At 43.7% G+C, this 18,083-nt stretch overlaps 1 long non-coding RNA gene across 1 annotated transcript; it reads left to right on the forward strand.

Annotated features, from left to right (window-relative positions):
- Window positions 1-201: 201 nt before the first annotated feature.
- LOC119325683 lies at window positions 202-2,289 on the forward strand. Its single transcript, XR_005157631.1, has 2 exons — window positions 202-2,047; window positions 2,169-2,289. It is a non-coding gene; the product is annotated as an uncharacterized LOC119325683 (long non-coding RNA).
- The last annotated feature ends 15,794 nt before the right edge of the window (window positions 2,290-18,083 follow it).

An 18,083-nucleotide genomic window follows, 5' to 3' on the forward strand; every position in this document is an offset into this window, starting at 1 on the left:
GGTGGGGAGAGGCGGCGGCGACCAGCGGCGGTGACGGCGACCGGGAGAGAGGTGGCGGCAGCGGGGAGTAGCGGCGGCGGCGGCGGCGCGTAGAGGTGCGGCGGCGGCGGCGGCTTTAGGGTTAGGATCGTGCTGCGATAGATACCATGTAAAAGGGCAAGTTATGGACTGTGCAATCTCGATGTATTGATCGGTGCACCAGACACATATATATAAGTACAGATGTGGGCCACAATCTCAACTATACAAGTGAAACAGGAGGTGGACCCTACACACAAATATACACGAACACAATATACTAAGAAGACTAGGCCCGTAAGGGTTCCATTTTTCTGGTTTTTTTGAACTTTTTTTACCTACGTTGTTTGAGCGACACGTTACCTCCGTATGTGTGTGCAGTACATCCTACAGCGGCCTTCCTTTGTTTCTCTTTAATATTTGTTTGACTGCGCGTCCCATGCATGTCTTGCTCCAGTTCACATGAGCTTTTCTGGTGGCCTTCTAGATTTCCTGCGATTGCTGCATGGCCATGCATACCGCCACGTCTGCCTCACACGTTGTGACTGTCAGTTTACTGATGGACACGTTGCCTTCTAGGCTTTTACCTTCTCTGTTGGGGTGACGCGTGTGCGTGAAAGTTTTCTGGGATGTGTTCGATTTCATTCTTCCTTTGCTTGGATTGTTCAAGCACATTTTGTTTATTGATGCATAGGTGTGATGGGCTCTCCTGGAAGGTTCTTCCTTAAAAAGGAGATGTATGGGCTGATTTTGTCTCATGCCAAAAGATTAGGTTGACCACGCATGGCTCTTCTGGAGATGTATGGGCTGGTTTTGTTTTTAGCACCGCTGCATGGCTCATCATGCATGCATGTGGCCACGTTTGCGTGTTGTATAGTTGTCTCTCTGTGTTATGGAGGGACACGTTGTGTTCTTGGTCTTTCTTGGTCTTTCTGGTGGGTTCTTTCTTCATCTCCTTTTGCTTGCCTATAAGTAGCTCCTTGCTATGTTGGTCCTTCATTCAGTTTCCACATCCTTCCCTAGATTGGTCTTCTTGATTCAGTTTTCGCCTCACTGGCACATCCATTCTCTCCAGGCTCTAGCACCGTCTTGCCTCCGGCAGTTGGAGACGGAGCATCTGGTCATGGAAAGCCGCATCAGGACGTTCGGTGCGGTGGTCATGGCGCACCATGCTGGGTCTACTTCACCATCGTCGTGCTCCGCAGCCGCCTACAGCCGACGCACCGATGAGGTCCGACATGGAGCACAGTAGCAAGCACCAGTTTGAGGCGAGGTATATCGCATTGGTCTCCTGCTGCTCACAGGCGAGGCCTCGGACGAGCGGCCAAATCCACGTGAGGTGGATGTTGCAGGCACGACCATCTCCCCTTCCTCCCTTCTTTTTCCCTCCAACTACCATGTTATCTTTACCATGTCTTCTTTCCTTGTTATATTGTTTTTTCACCCATAGGGATAGAGACGTTACCTCAGTTCGGCAACGAAGCCAGTGATTTGTACTATCCAATAATTTTCGTTAATACGGTAAAAACTTATTTCAGTCCACCTGACGGAACGAGTTTGCATTTTGCATCTGATGATGTCAGAACTTATGGAAAGTTTCTAAAGGAAATTATGACATGGTATTTTTCTTCACCCTTGATTTGTTCCATTCGTATTATCTGCTCTGCCCTAGGTTCGTCCCCAATTATAAAATTTGGAGCCTCCCGCTGAAGGTCCAAGGAGGTGGAAGCATGAACAATGCCCTCATCAAATCAATTTAACTGGATTCGAATCGAAGGATGACTTTCGAGAAAAGGTAGTACGCAACTTCATTTATATTATGCACTTGGCAGGGATGTTCTCAAGGAATTGCAAGATGATGGGCTATACACTTCACATAGCCTGAGACCATGGTGAGTACATGGTCTTTTGACTTACTTTCTTTGTAGTTGTTTTACAAATTGAGGAGGGGTAGCAGATGGATGGCATTGCCATGCAGAACTGAAAACACTGTTGTATGACTACAGACTCTTCACTGGAATAAAAATAGGTGCGTGAGATGATAGATCGGGACAGGCATGCATGCTCCAAGTTGTGAGCAGTTTTGTTTTTCAGAGAGATGTTTATCCTGGAATGGAAATTTTTCTTATGAACATTTCTTAATGTGCCAGTTATGTGGTGTTTGGTCGGACGTGCGCATTTGCAGCACCATGGGGTACTCTTTGGCTGAAGTACATATTTTGTATCTTCTTTGGACCTAAATCAGACTGTTCAAGTGGTGTTTGCTCAGAACATGCAGGTGGAGCACCATGTATAATTTATGGCTAAATCACATCGGCAGGGAAGCACTATCTAGGACCGTTTAGACACTACCTAGAAGAGTGTTATGTCTACAAAGGTACAGAGTTCGGACACTAGCTAGAAGAGTGTTCTGTCTACAAAGGTATAGAAAGACAAATAGTTTCATTTCTCATGTTGATAGTCAGCTACAAGAGTGTTTTGTCTCATTTCTCATTTGACATAATGAACTGTGAGTTTGCCAGCCAAATGTCAAACACAAAGACATACAGTGTTAATAGCTGACAAGAATATGGATTTCCTTCCTCTGTCATGATGTGCGGTATAGTTTATTGCCGCCTGGTGGTGATAGTCAATTCCCCCTTGTCACTATCTTATGTTAATCCTTATTTTCACCATATTTCTTTATGCAGAGCCAAAGAAGGAACAAATAATCAACACAACCAAAAGAAACAAAATTAGGATTTGAAGGACGGGAGGGCAATACTCTATTAATATTATGAATGATCTGAATTGATGATCATTTTCTTTCAATAAAAAACACTACCAACAATTGAAGGGCTGCTTGAATCAAAATACCCTTATACGGTTAATTTAGTTCTTTCCAACAAATTGTGTTCATAATTACCATACAATTTCTATTGACTTTAAAATATGTGAGGAGTGATTTATGAAGGCATGTTATATTCAACCTTAATATTAGTACTTAAATCTAATTTCTTTTCTTTAGACGTTCATTGAAGCTATTATTTGCTTTCCCTTTGGGTAAGCCAAGGACGCCTGCTACAACTAGAAGAAAGTTCAATGGATAAAAAATTATTCTTTCTTTAAAGAAATGTAAGAGTGTTTATATCACTAAAGTAGCTATCTATTTGTTTACGGAGGGAGTATATATTACCCAAGAAAACACATAAAACCCATCAGCAGATCAACTTGCATCAGGCACGCACTACTGCCCAGAGTCAAAACTTCCCAAAACTTAGTCTGCACTGAATAGGAATTGAGCTAAGGCAAAAGCTACTCACCGATGCACCTCCTGCGGTCAGGGACAAAGGGCAAAACGAGTCTACAACTCAATGAGGAAGATGTTCAGCCGCCGTGCATCTAGCTACGCAGCAGGAAAGCCGCTCACGCTAGGCACACAGGATCAGACAGTCCACGGCGCTCCATCCCCCCATCCACCTCCAGCTCCAAAAGCACCTGCTCCCCCGCAAGTCCTGCCGCGTCGACTACCACGCGTGGGCACCAGCTCCGGCAGAGGTCGCCCTCGTGGGCTTCACAAATCCCACCACCTGCGCATCAGCTGCCGAGCGGGCGGGCCAGCGCGGGCTCCGTTGCTGCAGCGACGGCCATGGCTGACCACCTCCTTCCACACGAGGCAGGAGCTCCTCGAGATTGCACGCGAGGCACGCGGTCTTGGCTTCGGTCTCTGGGAGAGCTCGGTCTCTGGGGGTTAAGAGCAGCACGAACGAGAAGCAGGGTGCCGGCCACCGGCGTGACCCGTGACTCCGGCAGATCGGGTCACGGGCGAGCGGATGCAGCAGCGAGCACTAGCACGCAAGAGAGAGGACAGGGGAGTCGTGACCGGTCAATTCACTAGAGGAAATGATTTGGGGAAGATGTTCTGGATCCATCTCGTCCTCTCTCTCTCTCTCTCTCTCTCACTCTCTCTCTCTCTTATATTGCGATGTGCTCAGCCTCAGAGTACAGCGGGCGCAACTAGCATACGATCATCACTTCAGGTGCAATCGTGTAGTCGTGCGATCCAACTATGTGGACCCTTGGATGAGAAATGAGTTGTCCATATTTAGCAGCCTGGCCTAGATATGTTCTCTCAAAGGAATTTGCGTACATGACATCCAGTGAAATATTGTTTAATTTACATGTGTTTGTCAATGTAGCAACTCTTATTTCTGATGAATCTGATCTAGCAAAGGTTTTTTTTTGTTTTGTACATTTCTGCTTCAGGATTTGCAGCATAATCCGTTTTAACTACCATAATGTGAAATCTCTATCGAGGACACTATAAAGACACACATATGCAAAACATTAGAAGTCCATAAAAGCAAATTCCAAAAAAATCAATGGAGCGCGGCGTGCCGCCGCGCACTACTCGCTAGTATTCAACAATAGGTGCAACATATATTACCATGCAGATCCATCGTTCAGATTGATCGGACGTGGTCCATGCATGCATGAATGCGTTTTGGCACCACTTGTGATGAAGCCATGTGTCGTCTTTGACCCTCAAGCAGAGATTTGCCGTACGACAGAGGGTCATAACACCATCGATCGATATCAGCACCCCACACCCCCGGTCATACGTGTTCAGAAATTTAGAGTACGATACCTGGTGAAAGAACTGCATACATGTGTGTAATGTAGACGTGTATGCATACATACATACATACATACATAAAAGGCGCTTGAGCAAAAATGAGAAAAGACATACTACAGGAAGGATACGTGCAAGACGTACGCATGATTGAGGCCGTTACGTTAGGCTCTTGTTATATATACGTGAAATAACATCTTTTGATATGATTAAGGAGACACTTATGACGATGCCATTGCGTCATGTTGGAGACGATATTAAACTCGAACCATCCTGTTGGAAAATTCTTTTTTCTCGATTGACACTTGCGACGTCCGTTTGCTATGTCTTCCTCCTATAGAGTTTGGATTTGTCTGACATAAAACAATTTCTCTTCATAGGTCTTTCCTGGTTATCACAACTCTGGAAAGTTGAAATTGAATACAATACATTTGCAAAACACAATATCTGAAACTCACAGGGATTTTTAAAACTATAGATTGTTTGGCGAACATGAATAGAAAAAAGAAACAGCATGATCAAGAAGAGTCATAAATGAAATATCATCGCATGATTCTTTTTTTATCATGACTTCATGTCGGTGCACCCGCTAAGTATAAATGAGATCCACTAAAAATAAAATGAGAGCAGTCATATTAGAATCCAGGCGGTGATTCCCTCACCAACAACAAAAAAAGAATCCAGGTGGTGAACGAAACCTGGGGTGGTATCGTGTCCATCGGTCTAACCACATCCCGGCCGTACATGGGATACACGGGGGGCCGAGATTGATTGAAGAATGATTGGGCCCTCCACTTGGCACGTAGTCCCATGCAACACAGGTTTACTCTACCGCCTGCCTGCTTGCCTGCATGGCCCCGTCTCGTTGTTACGACAGCGACGGCGACCGCGACAGCCACGCTGTCCCTTGTGACCTTCCTTGTGACCCTCTCCGTATTGACGCACAGCATGTGACTGGCTACTGTGGTGTGAGCAGCATCGTAGCACTGTAGCAGCGTTGTTGCTGTCTGGTTCTACTGTAGCACTGTGCAAGGAGGAGCGCCTTCTCTCTTGAATCTTGATGGAATGGTGGTGGGCCACGGATGAGAGAGCGTGTTTGGCCAGTCACCTGCGTTCTTCATGCTGTATGTTCACTAACCCCACCTCCCTCCCACTATAGTTAATTCGTGTTGCTACCATGATCACAGGCTGAGCAGAGCAGCTGTCACAAGCCTTTTGCCTTTTTTTTTCTCTTCTTCTTTCCTTGATATTGTTCCTTTATTTTGTTTTTTCAGATTTTGCTTTGCCCTCTGTTTATGGAGAGTGATGGCTGACCTTCTGATGACATATCCCTTTGGCTAGGTCTCAACATACCATGCACGAGTTAGTTAGGATACCCCAAGGAAGACAAAATGATGTGTCAAAAAAAAAGAGAGAGAAGGAAGACAAAATGAACATGTTTAATATCGATGCCCTGGATTCTGTTTCTAGGTGGTGGATTGGCTGCAGCCTCATGTTTTTTTTTTTTTGAGGATACACTCATGGTTGTTAAGTGTTGAATTTTCATTGCTTAATTAGTGGTTGTAGCATGCTTCACAGGGTTGATTACCCACGATGGCATGTAGATTAATATCACGCACTCCACTTATATCGCCTGCAAATAAACACTCGACCTATATATCTAAGCTGTCTGGGATTTTTTTATGTCCAAACGGATTTTTAGAAATGGGTTGGTACTTGGTCGGATTGATCACCAGTGTTACACCTTTTCAAAAGTGAATTAGTTAGACATGAAAAAAATCACAGACAAAGTAGGATTAGCAAAGTGTATTGTGACTACAAAGTCAAACCTCCCCTCCTAGTTCTATACTCTAATTTAACCACTAGCATAACCAACAAAGTATGACCTACTACATGCACAAAAGATGTACCATTAGAAACTTCATTTGGATGTAGATCCAATGGTATATTTTTAGCAGCCTAACTGTAATGTTGGTCAAGTTAATAGCCAAAGTTACCAAGAATGTATAACATAATGGAGGAAGTAAGCCCCAAGCTCAACTTCATTAACACTAGTACACCGTCCAAAAAAATGGGCCCTATATCGGTATCACAATTCGCAAGTCTACTATTTTGGAGACTGATTTGTGCTTTTGTGTTTTCTTTCAATTCAAATGAGAACCTTGACAGGTCTCCTCTCGGGGATCTAAAGAAGGACACATTGACTATCTCTAGGTTGTTCCAGAGTTTTACATTTTCTAAAATTAATTAATGGGCTTGCCAATGGTGTGACACACGAGATTGCAAAGTATAGTTTTGATAGTAGGTGTGATGGTGTTTTTAATAGCTTTCCGCCTTGTGTGACATATGTTGTAACGAATGATTGTAATAACCGTTTTATTAATTTATATATGGGGTACGGTGTTTTCCAAAAGATGGAGGAGGTAAGGAAGACTATTAACGGCAACCCCCCTTGTCACCACCAAACATACATTGTCGATTCAATCTGCTCGTGTGTCCTAAAGGAGGTCATAATCCTCAATATTCCTTTTTTTCTTGCGGAAGAGCATACAACTCAATATATTGAAGCAACTCCAGCATACACGGCACCCCTGATAATAAAAAGGAAAAATACAAGTCAATCTTTGGGGAGTCCACCATCTTCAACGCCTGGAATTTGTAGATGGAGCGCCGCCGCCACCGCCGCTGCTCCACACTTGAGCCGGCAAACAATTTTTCTTGGCGGTTTCCTCGATGGACGGGAAGCATCGATACTAAGGCCCTCATGGACCAACACCCCTGTACTGAAGACGTCGTTGGATACGCAGAAAAGCACCCCACAGGAAGCACTCCGAAGATCATTAGATCCGCCATGCTCGATAGTCGACGACGAGGAGCATGAACATAGTCAGCCACCAGCAATCCGAGAGCAAGCACCTGAGAAGCCGTCGTCCTTCGCAAAGCAATGCCGCCACGCCCACGCGCAACTGCGAGCAGCAAACAACACAAGTGAAGAACAGAAGACATTGGAGCACACAATTAGCAGACAAATCCAATCCTCACCAGCCACCAGGAGATAACTGAAACGAACTCCTCAGCATCAACATGAAGACCACCGGTGAGAGAGGGAAGGAGCTCGGAGGCACAAAAGAAGGACGCCGCCGCCACCACCTCTCGAGCACCGACACCACATACCTTGACCACCACCTCAGATCTACATATTAGAGGCCAAACCTCCATAGGACCGACGACCACACCACCAAAGGCGACGTGAGGATGGAGCTGGGGCTTAGGAATTATTATTCCCGTCACCAGCGATGACACCATCCAATACGACACCGGGGAAGAAGCACAATCCACCTTCTCTTCGCCAGATCCGACACCCAAGATGACGCCGGAGCCAACGAAGACAGCATGGGAAACTTTATTACCTGCAGCCGCCGCCACCATTAGAAGGATCGAAGCGTCGGGCGAGAAAACCCTAACTGCTAGCCCAAAAGCTAGTGAATAAAACGCATCCGCCCGGTGGATCTTGTCAACTGCACCCTCCCATACCAGCGGAGCCCGTAGGGAAGGCGAGGGCCAACGATCCACCAGCGGAGATCGGATCACCGACGAGAGGAACTAGAAATCGCCTCTCTCTATCATAGTATTTACTAGCACATTATTTCATTCTCTTTCCCCTCAATATTCCTTGTTAACCACTTGTAAATCATTACATATTACTGTTATAGTTGTATGGCCTCTTCAGTTTGTAGAATTCTAAAATATGTGTGAATAGAAAACACATATGCTCACCATTCATGTGCATTTTATATTATATGAGGGATTTGGTTTGGTTTGTTCTTTATACCATAGTATAAACAAATCCTTCGAAATTTATGATTCTTTTTGTATCAAAAGAGACCCTTAAGATGTCAGCGAGTAAAAGGCGGTGTTGTTAGTTTGAGTGATCGGCATACCAAAGGCGCGATTAAAAGAGTTTGAACATGTGCCCATTATCATTTCCTTTCGCTTTCTCTCTAGCTGCGTAGCAGTCGTACGACGTAGTAGTAGACTCGCGTCCATGTACGCTTTGCACTGTTGACCAACGACCACGTTGCCATCGGGATCAACAGCAAAAGCCATCATATCGATCGGCCGTAGAGAATCCAGTCCCGGCCCGCTCTATAATAATAACTAAACAACGAACAAAAACACACTAGTAGAATAATACTAGGGATCAGCTGATTGTGACCGTCATCATGGTCATCACCACCATGCATGATACTCCTACTACGTACACGTACGTCCATTAACCGATCAAATATATTTTTATTAATCGCGACTAATTTAATTAGTTGTTATGAACCCTTGGCCGGTGAGGATCCAGCTGATCTTTCCGCACAACGAAATGCACGAGAACTATCCAAAGCGTGACTAGCAGCTGCCCGTGTCACATGCTAAGCTAGCTAACTAGGATTTTTATTTCTTATTATAGACGGAGAAATCAGCTGGTTAGTTGCGACCTAGCAATATTTAATTGACAAATAATTGTGCCCTAGCCATGCATGGCCACCTTGTGTCTCAACTATTACACGAACATCTAATGGGCTAACTCCAGCTGAGGAGCAAAGCCAAGGTTAGCACTACCTAAGACTAGTCACAATGGACAGTAACATACACTAGTAACATACACATATCTCTAGACTGTGTTACTATCTCAATACTGGGTAGTAACATAACTGTGGTAACATGCAAAGCTTCATTTATTAAGTTATAGACTCATATTGCATTGAGACATGTGATGTTACAGTAACTAGCTAAGTTACTAGTACTACATCTCTCCTCATTAACTCATTGTCACATAAGCAAATTTGCTCAGTTGGACTCGATGTTACTACCGAAGTTACTCCCACTGTGGCTAGTCTAACACCACCTAATACCTATTACTTAGACTAAAAAAAATCCTAATACCAATTACTGTCTACTGCTCATATCTCTTAAATATGATCTTGTGCATACCAAAAATATTAATTAGATTTAATTCTGTTGGCCATAAGCTATCTGATGCATAAGAGAAAAAGTTGCCAAACACTGCAAAATCAATTTATTGGTTAAACATGTTACTTTGATTTCTTAAAGTAAAATGTGAGGCGGCTTGCTTCGAAAATCATGATAATATACATATAAAGAGAATTTGCAACTAAGATCTCTTCTGGTGAAGTTATTACTATTTTTATTTTATTGGCAATCATAGAGGCAAATTTAAGCTAACACAAACTTAATGATGTTTTTATAGTAATGAAGCGAAATATTATATAAGTTATTTTTTCACACTTGTACTTTATTTAAAACTTGGCCTATGTCAAGCATAATGCTCAACAGTCATGGGGTGCTAAGTTTCCTTCTTCCAGAATAATTACTTGAGAGGAGCACGAGCCGTCACAACCCTTGTCCACACTTTAGTTGTCCGTTTCTACGTATTGTGAGACGGATTGGTGACAAACGGAGGCAGGCCTGGGCGCACAGGAAATGCTGAGCAGAGCGAATCCATTTTCAAAAATGGCTTACATCCTCGACAACTCGTCATCTCATCCCCTTTATGATGATCAGATAAGACTACTAACTGATTTAGAAATTGATAGATTTAGGGCTTAAATTTTTAGGTCAGCCGATGGGGAATCGACCTCCGAGATTATTAAAATTCTAAAACGCCTTGGAACGGTTCATCATCACTATCATATCACTATATATGGGCTAGCATTAGCTTGAGTCGGGTCGATTCAGATGACTAACCTTTTCCCTTTTTGTCAAACAAAACGCTATGATCGTGCTATAAACTAGCTCTGCTGCCTCAGGTGGGAGGAGAAGAATAGTTGGATGCCAACCCATTGCCGAACATATTCCAAACCTTGGGCGGCAAGGTTCGCACCAGCTCAGCAACATTGCTGAAGAAGCCACCTTTCCCCGTCCCCGGATTCTTGTGCAAAACCTACATCGAATCGAATAGGGAGAGGCGGCATTGCTCTTTTGATCGAGAGATGCCAAACCGGAGGTACCACCGTCCACCAATGTGTAGGGAGGTTCTTGGGTCGGACCGTTCCATGCAGCTTGCAAAATACTGTATGAGCCATACAAAGTTTCTTTATATATAATTTTTCCATAGAAACAAATCTATGGGGCATCCACCGTCTACTATGAGCAGCACTGTAGCAGCGTTGTTGCTGCCGGGTACTACGTACTAAAATTAAAATAGTTTTACAACCCATTTGAAGTTGTCTGTAATAAAAATAGTTTTACAACCAAATCGAAACTGTCTTGAATGAACATAAAATGAACCAATACATCTATTGGTTGCCAATATGACCCCATACGTTCTCATCAAGTCATTTTGAAGATCCACATGAGTGTGCCAATCACGCAGCTCACGATGGAACTGGACAAACTGATCAAACGTGGCCGGTTCTTGGTGCAGGGGCTCAACATTGTCATCTTGATAATCAAATCCTTGGTCGAAGATATTGTCATCACGCTCGTCCTCGACGATCATGTTGTGCATGATCACACAAGTAGTCATCACTTCCCAAAATTTCCTTTCATCCCATGACAGTGCAGGATATCGAACGATGCCCCATCGGGATTGAAGCACACCAAAAACACGTTCCACATCCTTTCTAGCACTCTCTTGCATTTGGGAAAATCTCTTTCTCTTCTCACCTTGGGGCTTCGAGATTGTCTTCACAAAAGTTGATCACTGAGGATATATACCATCAACTAGGTAGTATCCTTTGTTGTACTGGTGGCCGTTGATCTCAAAGTTGGAAGGTGGGCAGTGGCCTTCTGCAAGCCTTGCGAAGACTGGAGAACGTTGCAGCACGTTGATATCATTGTGAGAACCTGCCATGCCGAAGAAAGAATGCCATATCCAAAGATCTTGCGAAGCCACCGCTTCTAATATGACAGTGCAAACTTTGACATGCCCCTTGTACTAGCCCTGCCGAGTAAATGGACAATTCTTCCACTCCTAGTGCATACAATCTATACTGCCAAGCATGTCTGGAAAGCCTCTAGCTGCGTTGGTCGCCAACAATCTCTCTGTATCAGCTGCAGTTGGCTGCCTCAAGTACTCAGGGTCAAACACCTCGATCACAGACTGACAGAACTTGTACATTGACATCAGACATGTTGTCTCACTCATACGCACATACTCATCCACCAGATCGCCTGGAATTATATATGCAAGCATGCGGATGGCCGCAGTGCATTTCTAGTAAGAGGAGAATCCAAGCTTGCCAAGGGCATCCGTCTTGCACTCGAAGTATGGGTCTGAGCAACCACACCCTCTCGAATACGATTGAACACATGCCTTGCCATACAAAAATGACGACGAAATTTATCCGCTTTGAAGAGCGGGGTGTTCGCAAAGTAATCGGCATAGAGTAGGGCGTGGCCTCTTTCCCTGTTGCGGTTCAGGTTCGGAGCACGGCCAGGGACTGACCCTCTGTACCGAGGAAGCTGCCGTTGAATTTGGTCGTGAACCACCAGTGCAGCCACCACAAGATCTTCATCATCCGATGACGAATCGTCCGATGAACAAATGAAGTGGTGGAAGAAAAACTCATCACCACTGTCCATATCTTTGTGGGCAAAGTGTCGAACACCTTGTGGTCGTCGTGGCAAAGTGACCGGGATGATCACCTCGACGCAGGTGTGGTCGGCGGCCGTCTACTGGCCGCTCTGGAGCACTCGTCGGAAGCTGCCGTGGCACGTCGCTTGCGGTCGTATCCCCTCTGTCGCCGGCTACGGCGGCGACTGCCAAACCTCCTCCGATCGACGGCTTAAACTACGGCGAAAGCGCGCGCCTGATGGCGGCCATGTCGAGGCGTGGTTGCCTATGGACGGCCGGGGCTGCGTGGAGAAGGCGGCCGGAGAATAGCGGCGGCGCCGTCGGCGGGGCGGGGCGAGGAAGGGGGGTGGAGGCGTTGGAATCGAATGGGACTACTTGTGTCCCCGATAGGCGGGCCACGGGGGGACAAGGGCGTGCGGCAAGCCCGTCCGCGCGATGTCCGTTTCACCCCAAACTCGATGCAAGTTTGGGCCCGGGGATGGGTCGAAAACGGACGGATTCCGGACATTTGTCCGTTTGGGGCCGCGCGTCGGGCCGCGCTATTCGTCCGTTCTACCCAAATGGACAGGGCCGGACAGAATGGGGTCGTGCGGTGAAGTTGGCCTGAGGTTGCGACTAGCCAAAAGCTGCCGGCCGTCATTCCGTTTCCGTGGCATACAGGCAAGGCCGTCATGATAGGAAGCTCTGCCGTGTTGACGATGCATCCGGTACTAGGGTATCCTGCGCCAAAGGATTCTCTTCATTTGGATCCTGTTCGTTGCTGGATGCCTGTTGTATATTACTAAAACTAAAATTGGCTCATCCGCAAGATCCTATTCGACAGCCACGCGGTAGATGCATGAGCAGGTGTGATCCATGAGAGATCTTACTTTAGTTTGCCATAAGCAGGTGTGTGTTTTGCCGGTCGTCACCTGCGGTCTTCATGTTTTAAATTCACTAACCACACCTCCCACTAGTTAATTCGTTAGTACTATGATTGCCCGACGGAGGAGAGCAGCTGAGAGCTGACACATGCCTTTGGCCTTTTTTTCTTGATATTGTTCCTTTATTTTGTTTTCCAGATTTTGCTTTGCCCTTTATTTATGGAGAGTGATGGCTGACCTTCAGATGCCATGCCCCTTTGGCAAGGTCTCAACGTACGTACCTTGCACAAGTTAGTTAGGGTACCGGAAAAGAGGAGAGAAAATGAACACGTTTAATATCGATGCCCTGGATTCTGTTTCTAGGTGGTCGATTCGCCTTGTTTCTCTTTGAAAAAATAAAATAAAAATATTCGCCTTGTTTCAATAGAGTCGAGCTAGGGTTGCATGCAGCCTCATGGTTGTTAAGCGTTGAATTTTCATTGCTTCATTAGTGGTTGTTGGGTGCTCAATTTTGATTGCTTAATTAGTAGGGTGCTTCACAGGGTTGATTACCAACGATGGTATGTAAATTAATGTCAAGCACTCCACTTATATCGCCCGCAAAAAGAAAGCACTCACTTATATATCTAAGCTGTCTGAGATTGTTTTTTGTAAGTCCAAACGGATTTTTAAAAAAGTGTTGGTTGGATTGATCACCAGTTACACCTTTTCAAAAGTGAATTAGTTAGACATGAAAAAAAATCACTGACAAAGTAGGATTAGCTAAGTGTATTGTGACTACAAAGTCACACCTCCCCTCCTAGTTATATACTCTCTCTGTTGCGGTATTACAAGGCCACCTCCTATTTTATCTCTAATTTGGTCATCAGCGCATCAACAAAATATGCCGCCTTGCTACATACACAAAAGATATCTATACTATCTATACTACTCCCTCTGTAAACTAATATAAGAGTGTTTAGAATACTAAAATAGTGATCTAAATGCTCTTATATTAGTTTACAGAGGGAGTACCATATAGTGTATCAGTTTTGAATTAGACCTAGAGTATCACCTAAATCCAATGGATGAGATCATCAGGATCCGAATGAACAGTAGACTCCTACTGCTTCTACTGTGTTCTGGAACAATCACGTGGCCCTTCCAGAAAAAAGAAGAAGCCCATATTTACTACTTGAGCGCAAGAAAATTTGAGCCCAAGCGAGGTTGTTTGAGAGGAAAACCGGGAGGAAGAGAACATAGAGTAACATGCAGTTCTAGATGTGCACAAAAAGGCTTCCTGTACCTTTTTAATGCTTACTAATTACAATTAATTGATATTTGCATTCATACATTGCTATATTTTTCTTTTTTCCTTTAATCTATTTACAAATCTATGGTTTTTCTTTTATCAAAATCACTCTGTTAAATTAAGATGTGCATTGCACGTGTATACATACTAGTACCATTAGAAACTTTATTTGGATGTAGATCCAATGGTATATTTTTAGTGGCATAACTGATGTTAAGATGGTCAGTTAATAGCCAAAGTTACCGAAAATAAGCAACAAAATGGAGGAAGTAAGTCCGTAAGCTCAACTTCACACTCTGTACACCTCCAATAAAATTGGCTTTACATCAGTATGACTTTTTACAAATCTATTATTTTGGAGACTGATTTGTGCTTTTGTGGTTCCTTTCCTTTCAAATGAGAACCTTGACAGGTCTCCTCTCGTCGATCTTAAGGAGGCATTGAGTATCTCTAGGCTTCTCAAGAAATTTAATTTTTTTAAAATTAATCAGCTTGCAAATGGGGTGACACACGAGATTGAGAAGTATATTTTTGATAGTAGGTGTGATGGTGGTCTTCTTAGTAGCTTTCCGCCCGGCAAGACATGTGCTATAACGAATGATTGTTATAACCTTTTAATTAATTCATATATGGGGCGTTTACCAAAAGAAATAGAGGAGGTCAGGAAGACTATTTATGGTTAGCCCCATTCTCGGCGCCAAACGTACATTGTCGGCTCAATCTACTCGCGTGTTGTCCTAAAGGAGGTCTTAATCGTCAATATTCCTTGTTTAAGCACTTGTAGATCACTACATATTACTATTATAGTTCCATGGCCTTTTTAGTTTTTACATAATTTTTTTATGAAAGTTACTATGCAGAATTCTAGAATGTATGATTAGAAAAAAATGCTCAAAATTCATGTACATTTTATATTATATATATGGGCTTTGCTTTGATTTGTTATATAGAAACATAGTATAAATGTCCTTCAAAATTTATAATTCTTTTTGTATCGAAAGAGACGAAAATGCTAAATGAAGGCCGAGCTCCATGGAGCTCTTTAGTTCTAAAATTTTGAAAATCAAAATTTAAAGTTCCAAAAAAATCTGGAAAAATCATACATGTTCATACGGATGTGCAAGACATGTTTGTGAAATTTGAAGATGGTATACATTAAGTTGAGAGGTACACAAAAACGACAAAATTGTTATTTTGCAATGGTGAACAGTAGACACTCTGTCCACTATAAAAAATGCGTCAATTTGTCTTTTTTTTGTGTAGCTCTCACCATAATGCATTTCATCGTCAGAATTTACACACATGTAAAACACATCGATATGAATGTGTATGATTTTTTTGAGAATTTTTTAAAACTTTAAAATATGATTATTTTTTTAATGCTGCACTCCAAAAGAGACCCTTAAGATGTCAGCGAGTAAAAGGCAGTCTGGTTAGTTTGAACAAAATCGGCATCCTACCAAAGGCACGACTTAAAGAGTTTGAACGTGTGCCCATTATCATTCCCTTTCGCTTTCTCTCTAGCTACATAGAAGTACGACATACTCTCTTCGTCCTTTAAAGAGTGTACTTTCAACTTTGTTGAAAAGTCGCGAACCAATCTGTAGTTGGATGGTTAGAGGGACTGTGGTATCCTCAGCCCACCAGGGTTCAAATCCTAGTGCTCGCATTTATTCCTGAATTTATATCAGCATTTTCAACGATGCGCATTCAGTGGGAGGAGACGTTCCCGTCGATGACGAGGTGCCTACGGCGACTTCACAAATTTCAAGATAATATGCCGGCTCAGTCTTTCGGAGGTGCTCATAGGGGTAGGGTGTGTGTGTGTGCGTTCATAGGGGTGAGTGTATGCGCGTGTATATGAGCGCTTGCGTATGTACTATGTTCAAAAAAAACTTTGTTGGAAAGTCAAACTTTTTTATGTTTGATCGTATTTATACAATAATGCACCAATATTTATGCTATCAAATTAGTAGCATTAGATTTATGATAAAATGTATTTTCATCATATACCTATTTGGTTTTATAAACATTGATACTCCCTCCATCTAGGTGAGTAAGTCATCTTAGGTTGTGCATCGTGACCAAGGAGGAGGAGAAAATGAGAGAACTTAATGTTCTTTTCCTAATTAATAGCATTGCATGCAATGAACTAACCACTGCATGTCGTGTTTGGTAGTCTCAAGTCATTAAAAGCATGCACACCCCACATGTCTTATTGGTTGATATGTCAAGAAACAAGAAACGAGGTAGAATTTAATGCACCGTGCCTAAGTGTTTTGGGTTATTTGGTTTTCGTAAGATGACTTACACACCTAGACGGAGGGAGTATATTTTTGCACAAACTCGATCAAACATTGAGATAGTTTGACTTTCCAACAAAGTTGGAAGTACATTCTTTAAAGAACGGAGGGAGTAGTAGTAGACTCGCGTTCATGTACGCTTTGCACTGTTGACCAACGACCACGTTTCCGTCGGGATCGACAGCAAAAGCCATCATATCGATCGGCCGTAGAGAATCCAGTCCCGGCCCGCTCTATAATTAAACAATGAACACAAACACACTAGTAGAATAATACCAGTGCATGCATATGCCCTACTACGATAATACGATATGGATCAGCTGATTGTGGGCGTCATCATGGCAATCACCACCATGCATGATACTCCTACTACGTGAACGTACGTTCATACATTTCCAGATTAACTATTTGTATAAGCATGACTAATTTAGTTGTTAAGAACCCTTGGCCGGCGAGGATCTTTCCACACACCCAAATGCACGAACATAAAATATCCAAGGCGTGACTAGCTGCTGCCTGTGTCACATGCTGAGCTAGCTAGAATGTTGTTCTCAGACAGAGAAACTAGGTGATTAGTTGCGGCCTAGCAATATTTAATTGAGCGAGAGCCGTGCCCTAGGCATGGCGGCATTGTCGCTCAACCAACACACGAAATTCTCAGCAGTTCCATTAGGGCACATGCAAGCTACTGCTACTTAGTACGGTGTCATCTTAATATAATTATTCTGAGGTGTAAGAATGTTGTTACACTACTATCATCTTAGCTGGGCTATAGGATATGATCGTCAGAGGGAATCATGATGGCGCAAAACGACCCCTGCTGTGCTGTTCCGGCTGCGTATCCGTCAGCAGTGTGCTCGAAAGTAGACGAGGACATGGCATTCATTGGGCAATCACGCCACCCTCGCCACGCCTCTTCCCAAATCCCAACTGCTCCTCAAGAATCTTTTCTTCTTTTGTGCGGACAAGAATATCTGTCCGATTCTGAATCCTCTCGCCGAGATTATTAAATAAAACACTACTAAAACATCTTGGATCGGTTCATCATCGCCATGATTACATCAAGGGAGCTAAATGCTAGTTTGACTCAGATCGATATGGATGACGGAGCTTTTCCTTTTCTGTCCAACAAAAAACGCTATGATCGTGCTATAAACCTCAGGTGAGAGGAGAAGAATAGTTGGATGCCTGCCGAACCGTGTGATTCATCTTGCCCATTGCTGAGCATATATTCCAAACCTTGGGCGGCAAGGTACGCACGTACGCACCAGCTCGGCAGCAACATTATTGGCGTGGAAGCCACCTTTCCGCGTCCGCAGATTCTTGTGCAAACAAACCGACTTGGGTTCTTTTCTGCCTATAAACCCACGTAGGGAGAGGCGGCATTGGTCTTTCGATCGGGAGATGC

The sequence above is a fragment of the Triticum dicoccoides genome, chromosome 6B (assembly GCF_002162155.2).
Source record: "Triticum dicoccoides isolate Atlit2015 ecotype Zavitan chromosome 6B, WEW_v2.0, whole genome shotgun sequence".
Classification (NCBI taxonomy): Eukaryota; Viridiplantae; Streptophyta; class Magnoliopsida; order Poales; family Poaceae; genus Triticum; species Triticum dicoccoides.